This window comes from Cavia porcellus, unplaced genomic scaffold, assembly GCF_034190915.1.
Source record: "Cavia porcellus strain 051 isolate PalLab524CR breed Dunkin Hartley unplaced genomic scaffold, mCavPor4.1 scaffold_20, whole genome shotgun sequence".
NCBI lineage: Eukaryota > Metazoa > Chordata > Mammalia > Rodentia > Caviidae > Cavia > Cavia porcellus.
In genome coordinates, this window is record NW_026947503.1 from 25332399 (window position 1) to 25341337 (window position 8939).

At 38.3% G+C, this 8939-nt stretch overlaps 1 protein-coding gene across 3 annotated transcripts in view; it reads right to left on the reverse strand.

Moving 5' to 3' along the window:
- The window catches only part of Nedd4l (NEDD4 like E3 ubiquitin protein ligase), a 335786-nt gene that overhangs the window by 298769 nt on the left and 28078 nt on the right, over positions 1–8939 (reverse strand). The gene's annotated exons all lie outside the window — the stretch shown is intronic.

An 8939-nucleotide genomic window follows, 5' to 3' on the forward strand; every position in this document is an offset into this window, starting at 1 on the left:
TCTAGTTAGGCCTAGAATCAAGGCCTATGTTCCAGTGAACCCACATCCAGGCCAGACCTAGGACCCCTGGCCTCCTCATAATTATAAATATGCCCTACTATTTTTATTCTTGCCATGGGTTATACTGGAAGTGGTAGGTTGGAATTAACTCACTAGAATTCCAATAACTTTTCCATGGAATTACAAACACAAACTTCCTGGACTGCAATGAGGACAGGAAAGGGCTCATTATAGTAAGTAATACTTTAAGAGTCATTAAAAGAAATCAATGGAGACAAGCAACACATTTTAGATGAATTTACTAAAAGTTTCATAGCACTGTTTTTTGGGGTTTTTTTGAGACAGAGTCCCACTATGTATTTCATATTGGCCTTCAACTCACTATGTTGTCTAGCCTGGCCTCAAACTCACAGTGATCCTCCTGCCTCAACCTCCCAAATCCTGGGATTACAGGTGTATACCACCATGCCCAGCCATCACTGACCTTCTAACTAAACTTTGGAAATCATTTAATCTGTACTTGGTAGAAATCAGGTATGTATTATCAAAATAATTTCTAAGAGTCCATCCAGTTCTTTAAAGCCCATTTCATTTCATGTGTGTTTGTTTTCTCTCTCTCTCTCTTTCTCTCTCTCTCTCTCTCTCTCTCTCTCTCTCTCTCTCTCTCTCAATTTCTTCAAAGCAAAAACAAAACAAAACAAAAAAGAGCTCCTCAACCTTGGCCCAATTAATATTTCCTTTGGCCCAGATAACTCCTCATTACAGGAGATGTCTCATGTACTACTGGGTTCAGCAGTTTCCCCGGCTTCTAATCTGGTGCACCAGAAGCACCCATACCCTTCCAGGTTTGGTAACTAAACTTTCAAAACACAGCTCAGTATATCTAGGTTGGAAAACTACCCTCCACTGGCAACCACAGCTTCAAGCAAAAGACCCTAGAGAAACCAAAAATGGAGTTTCATAATCAGGATAAGGGTTATAATCCATCAACAAGTTTTATAGGTGAGGGTTGGATATGAAGTAACTCACTAATGCTCTACAGGGCATGGGAATCCCAAACCAACTAACTCATTACAAGTACTTGGAAGCTGTTCAAAGTCCCTGCTCTCAACTCAGAAAGCTCTATGATGATGCCTGGAATTTAATCCAAAAGAGAATTCCTGCAAGAGCTCCATAAACAGATACTGGACACCCACACTCAATGTTTAGGGCTCAAGTGGACTGTGTCTATTATATACTTTGAAATGCACACACAAAGAAGATGGATGCAGAGAGGTATAGAGTCAGGGGATAAATATGGGATACAGGGAGGATAGTAAAATGTTCAATTATATTTTTTTGGCTTGGCCCCCAAAAATTCAAACATATGAACAGTGTGCACTGTACATTCTTTCAAGTTTTCTGTAGATCTCAATTTTTTCATTTACTACTGCCAGGAAAAAACTGGGACACCTCTGATCATCAGCAGGATTTGCCAACTGGGGAAATAAAATGGTTCCAAGTCCTACCTCAGTTTAAGGCCATACGCTTATGTCTCCTCTTTCTTTATACATTATGTAGTCACTCAAACGTAACTAAAGAAATTCACAAAAAATGGAGCTTCAAAAATGATTAAAAACAATCTGCTGGTCCCTTTCCTTCTATGACCCTGCTACCTATGCATAGTATTCTAACATTTCATAAAATAAAACAATACATACCACTTTGCCTAATTTTGTTTAGTTTTGTAGTTTTCACTAAGAATATGAAGCTTGAGGAAGAATTCATCATAGGTTACCAAAAGTTTTTATACTTTACCACACCCAACTTTTGAAAAGAAAGTATCCTGCTATTAAGAATAAAGTTACAGGTTTGCTCTTCACATGACACTAGCCAACAACTCTGTCTTCCAACATTACAACTCAAATTTCCAGTACTCTAAAATACAGTCTGGCTTGGCTCTAAATGCAGCACCCTCAACTAGTATATACGTGAACTTCTCAATTTATCAAAAAAATCAAAGAAATGGACAAGTAACATTTCCACTGAATCAAGCAATTCCACTGATCAAGCAATCAAGGGAAACACTCTTTACTAACCCAGTTTACTGTGTTTATCAAATGGCTTAATCATTCCTCTTGATGTCAACAATGGTTAGTTTTCACAGTGCTTTGTGACAAGCTAAAGGCTACTTTGTGCCACTAAAGCAGATGAAAGTCAGTAACAAAATCTGTAATCTCGACTACCATAAAAAACAATATTACTTCCTGAAGTCTCATGCCTTCCACCTTTTGCTCTTTAATACAGGAAGGCCCTGCATCTACAATGTTCTCTGGTCCTAAAATGCTACTATAAACTGGGTTTATGCAAAGCATACTCCCTCCTGAGAAAAGATGTAACTGAAGCATTTGTAGGGCTGTGGGTGTAGCTTAGCAACACAGCACAGGCACTACACACATAACCCTTGTTCCATCCCAGGGGGCAGAGGCAGAGCATCAGAAATGTATAAAAGTTTATTATTATTTTGTCTTACAATTGCTGTCCATCCAGCATCTCACATCTGGCCAAGTGTCTGTCGCTGTCTCCTCCATAATTTTCCACCCTCCTCTCCCTTTAAACCAACTATTCTTTACCTATTAAAAGTTACAACCTGTGTTGCGCCTGGATGCCACAGAATTCTCTTCCATTTCCCTAACAAGTGGGCCTTGCCTCCCTATCTTAAAATGTATTACCTTCAAGTTATCCATCAAAAGTAATAATCTATTTTCTTTAGAACAAACGATCCTTGATTTTTTAACCAATTAGTCAACTCCAGTGTCTCACACCTCTATCAAGAGATGTTTTTTGATAATTTCAAGTTGTCCAAGATCATCTCTACGGCATTTTTCTTTATGTGTTACTTTTAAAAGCTACTTCTTAAGCTGCATGTGGTGGTGTGTGTCTGTACCAGCTACTCAGGAGCAGTAGGGTGGCTTTAGTTCAGAGGTTCCCTGGGCAACACAGTGAGATGCCCATCTCAAACTATATTTTATATACACATATACACATAGAAATACGTGTATGTGAGGGTGTGCCTATGCTTCTTAACATTTTGGGAACATGACAGCAAAATGACAGGATACAAGGAGTAATAAAAATAGGAGGATAAAAATCAATATATCCAACACTGAGGAAACATCAAGGGTATACATCACACTGAGTCCATTCAAGACCAGCAGCTTGTATTTCCTCCTAACCCATCTCCGCTTCTCAGGTATGCTGGAATGCACCTAGTGTGGCTCCCTGCATTCAGTGATAAGGAACCAGGCCCTGACAGGACATTGACAGTGAGGTAGGAAAACCAGATACAGATCTAAGAATTCCTTGCAAGGTATAAAATGACTGAAGTTTGCACAAGCCAGATAGTTCACCTAAATGCACTGTCTTACTAAGTCTTGGTTGCTTCTGTATATTTTTTAGATAACATTTCCATTGAGATTTCATTCATCTACCACAAAGTTCACCCTTTTAAGGTGTAAAATCCGTTGATTTTTAATATAGTCACACAGCCTGTTCTATCACCATTAGCTAATTGCAAAAGAAATCCCATACTCATTATAGTCCAGCCTCCAGCAAATACTAAGATTTCTGTCTCTATAACTTTGCCCATTCTGGACATTTAAAATATATGTGTAGCCTTTTATATTTGAATTATTTCTCCTGCCATGAATTTTTTAGGTTCATCTACATTATAAGAGTAACCTAAATTTCATTCTTTAGCAGCCAAATATTGAATTGTATGGACACACTACATCTTGTTTCATCAACTCCTGTACTCATACCCTTAGTCATATATGTAACTGTTACTATATATGTAACTGTTACTATAACTGTAACTATAACTGTTATATATAACTTACTGTAAAAGTAACAGTGTATTTCTGGACTTTGAGTTGTACTCCACTCATTGCCGTTTATAGCCATCCTTCTAGTAATACCATAATGACTAATACAGTTTAAAATTTAAAAACTAAGTGTAAGTTCCACACGTTTGTTCTTTTTCAAGATTACTTTGGATATTCTGTGTTCCTTATATTTCCTGTGAGTGTTAAAATTTCTGCAAAAAATCAAGTTGAGATTTAAAAGGTATTACACTGAATTTGTGAATCAATGTAGGGAGGACTGTCACCTTAATACTTCTAATCCTCAAATATGGGGTGCCTCTCCTATTATGGATTTGTTTCCTTCAACATTACTTTGTAGTCTGTAGATAAGTACTATACTTCTTTCGTCAAATTTATTCACACATGTTTTATTGGGGGCACTATTATACCTGCAATGGTTTTTATTTCATTTCTGGATCTTTTGCATTGTTCTCATATCCTGCAAACTTCCTGAAATCATGCATTAGTTGTATGTGTGTGTGTGTGTGTGTGTTTTATGATTTACTATGTTCAAGTTCATGTTATCTGTAACTACAGACACATTTACTTCTTTTCCAGTCTCAACTCCAGTCACATTTTCCTTGATTAATTTCTTTGTTAGAATTCACTCAATAATTTCATATGGTAAGCTATCTCATCTACATTTTCATTGTGGAGAAAATTATAGTTATCAGTTCAATCTCTTTACGTATTATTAGTCTATTCAGATTTTTAAATTTAGTCCAGTTACTGTAATTTCTACCTGTATGAATTTGTCCATTTCATCTAATTTATCTAACTTAGTATCATACGACTGTTCACAGCATACTTTCTTTCTGTTCCTTTACCTCTTTCATTTTCTGTACACTATGGGTGTACAAATAATGTCACACAGGTATCAAACGTTCCATTCATTTCTCCACTTTTTTTTCTCCTTGGATTAGATCTCTCAACTAACCTGATTTCTGCTTCACTGGTTCTTTCCTCTGCCAGTTCAAATCTGCTCTTGGTCCTTCTAATGAATGCTTCATTTCAGCTACTGTACTTTTTAAATCCAGAATTTCTATTTGGTTCTTTAAAAAAAATAATTCTTCCTCTTCATTCACATTCTCTGAATCATCTTTTCACTTAACTCTCATTTCCTATAGTTTAATTCTCTTTCTCACAGTTCTTTGAATATATCAATCATAGGAGTTTGAAGTTATGTATGATGCATCCAGCATCTGAGCTTCCTCAAGGAGCTTATCTGTTAACTACTGATTTTCTTGTGTATGGGCTATATTTTTCTGTTTCTTTAGATATCTTCTAATCTTCTGTCAAAAAACTGAAATTTTAAATAATACAATGAGTCAATCCTGGGAATCAGATTCCTTCTCTCCACTCTACCCACCATCAGTTTGCTTCATTGCTTTTTAGTGATTCTCCTAAATTAATTCTGTAATATCTGTACATTTTTTCAAGTAGAGCCATTGTGCATGAACTTATATCTTTTTTAGCCTTTACTAGGATGTGTGTGTGTGTGTGTGTGTGTGTGTGTGTGTGTGTGTGCATGCACGTGCATGCATGCATATACCTGAGCCTTCAAAGTTCCTCTGGACAGTTTCTAACTCTATTTCAGGCTTCACATTCTGCTTGCACACTGTGTCAAGGTCTGTCAGTTTACAACTTAGGGCCTCCCGGGGTCTTCTCAGGAGTCTTTCCAGGGCATACACAGAACTTTAGAATTTTAGGAATAGTCCAGCATTTTTCAGAGAATGTTAATGGACATTTCCTTTGCGAATTCTTTGAGTCAGTCACTGGTTGGCCTCAAATAGCACATGGTCTCATGCCGCTGTCATTAAACAATTAACACTGACTGTTTTCAAGTTAGAGATGTTTACATGGAGTGAGCTTAATCAGATCAAATAAAGACAAACCCTCAGAAAGAGGCCAGTAAGCAAGCTTCCAGACAATCTACATGGTGACATTTCTTTGGGATGGTTCTTTGGGGAAGCTGCAGTTATGTTCTACCCATCTAGCAGATGCTGAGTTGATGGTTTTCAGAGCTCCCATAGTTGCAAATTTATTGGCTTCCAAACCCACCATGGAGATAGAAAGGGGGAAATAGGAGAAAGATAACTTGAAACACCATTTGACCACTCATCCTAATGAGATATGGTGTTACGTAGATGGGTTTTACAATAGTCTCATTACCTTTATGGTATAGTGTTTCAGAAGTCCTTACTCTGTCACACAGAATTCAAGGCCTTCTCTGTATTACCATGTGAAATTTTAGTGGCATGCGTGCCATTATTTTAATCTCAGTATGACTGTTACTCAGAAAGAGTATATGTCCCAAAAGACTGTATATGTTCCAAAAGATTGCTTCTTCAACAACAGTTAAAGCAACCCAAGAAAGATCTGGAAGAAATTGACAATCATTGCCTTTTATCTAGCTAAACTTTCTTCCAGGGAAGTCTCTAGGACTGCTTCCCAAAACTGAGCTTAAAAAAAAAGAAAAAAAAAGATTAACATTTAGAGTGCTTTAATAATGAGTTTCCCATTGTTACTAAATTATATTGACTTCAACATCTGAAAGTTGGTTCCTGATATTGAGACCACCTCAATATCAATTCTAAAATTTCAGATGAATACTTACCTGAAAAGCTATTACAAGAAAAGTTGTTAACAGCTGTACTCCTCATACCATTTAACACTTGCTGAGGAAGGGCATGAGGAGTTGGTCAGAGCTTCTGATCAACTCTTTTGCAGCACAGAGCACAACAGGCAGCCACAAGAAAGTATGCGCTTCACAAAGGAGAACTAAAGCCTGGCAGATCTGTCATCATCTGCTAACGGCGTACTCCATCCATTTTCAGGGTCAAGTCTGGGCCATGGTCATCTAACTCCCCACATCGCTCAAGTTTCTCCTATCAGTCTCCTTTAGAACAATTCGGAATTAGTGGACAACACCTAACACAAAACAATTAAGAACATTTGCTCACTTATCTCTGAGTGGCCCAAAATCATACTCACTCTTTTTTCTTCTAGCCTTCTCATTTTGCAAGTAACAATTGTTTTCCCATCTGCTGGGATGAAAAACAAACCATGACAGAGAACAGGGACAGAAATGTTTCTGTTCTTTCTGTAGCTTTGTTACAAAACAGTACAGTACCATTTCACCTTCAGGAAGCTCCATCTCACCCCCGCCCGGGTGCCCAATTACCCATCCTGACATAGGCTGCATTCCCCTGCTGCCACCACCAGCTGTCACCTAAAATCCTCAAATTCCCGGCCAGCTAAAATCTGCCAACTTCCCAGATTACCTCTCCTCACCTCCATCTGCAGGATGAAGTACAGCACTCCTTCCTCCAGCCCTCCCTACTTAGGAGCTCCTCTGGGACACGGATTATACCACAGAAAAGACAGTGTGTGTGGCAGCTACAAAAGCACTAACGTGTGGCAAAGTCCCCATGTAACAACCCTTTCACTTTGTATCACAGATTTCAGGCCCAAGTCCATGAGAACCAGAAGTGCACCAGGTGTGCCCTCAAAAGTCCCCAGCAGGATATGCTGGGCATGCCAAGTAATCCAGATGTGCCCTTACAGGCCCCTGCTATGACGCCACCCCTGACACTGCTTTAAATAGAAAACATCAAATTTCAACATTTTCTGACAAGAACAAAAAGGTATCATAGAGCTGTATGTATGGTAATATCAGGATAGTACATCATTTCCTTTATTTTCACTCTTCAAAGCCTGAGATCACCATCTCATTAGATACTACATTCAAACACTTCCAAGCAAAACATACACATTTTGACTATTATCCAGACTCACTATATTGGTCAAGTTTTTTTTTTTTCTTTTTCCACTGTAAGAAAACATCTAAAATAGACTATTTTTATAAAGAGGCAAGATCTCATTCTAGCCAATAGTCCAAACTGTGTGGCACAGACTATGGTCTAGAATGAACAGTGGAAGTCGACATGGGAGGAAGAGAGGACATCTCAAAAGCAAAAAGCCAGAAAAGGGACCAGGGACAAGGTTCTTGAACAATCTGCTCTCTAGAACTAACCAAAGTCCTGCCACAAAAAAATACTTTAGTGTCTTTCAAGAACACCTCAACACACAATGCGCCCACTTCCACTTTCCACATCCAGGATCTCCATATTCAAGATCAGGCTTCCAACATAGTGTCTGGTGGGGGACAAAGCACATTTGACCTCTAGCATCTCTTTTAAACTAGGACTACCTACTGCTGACCTAATAAAACAATAAACCAGCAAGATGATTCTCCACAGTGATTTGCTTGTGTGGAGCAAATCTGTTTTGCCTCTCCTTTTTTCTACTGTTGTTCTTTCTTGGCCAAAACCATGATATGTTTCATTTTAACTTAAGAGTTTAGGACTTAAAATATTTAGAGGGATAAGAATATTTACCAAAAAAAAAAATATACTTGAAGATGACAGGCTCTAAACTACACTGTGAGTGCACATTTGCAAACCTCACAAAATAAAATCCAAACCCAAATGAACTGCAGCATTCAATACGGAATCTCTCAGGAAGTTACTCAATTTCTAATTACCCAGAAACCAATAGCAAAAGTAAAACCACCAAACTTCTATGAAAATGGAGACTTCAGTTGGTCCTGGTGGCACATGCCTGTAATCTCAGCACGCAAGAGTCTGAAACAGGAGAATCATTGTGAATGGCAGGCCAGCCTGGGCTATATAGTGAGTTCCAGGCCAGCCTGGATGACGTAACAAAACCTTGTATTTAAAAAAAAAAAAAAAAACAGGTTTCTATCAAGAGTTTATTTAAAAAAAAAAAAAAAGTCAGCGATATTAAGTGGTGGGTTAAATAGTGGTCAACTTATAACACCAAGAGGAATTGATTCAGTATGAATTAGCAAGGTTCTGGGTGTGGAGGGTCCACCTGAGGACTGCTGCCAACAGCATAAAAGCAGAATCAGCCTAAGATGGTGTGCTGCTAATTCTCCTGGAGAAGTGTGTCACCTGGTTTTCCTGATATGAGCTCAGCTGTTATCTTAAAGGAACTCCTTGGGTCCTCGCTGTC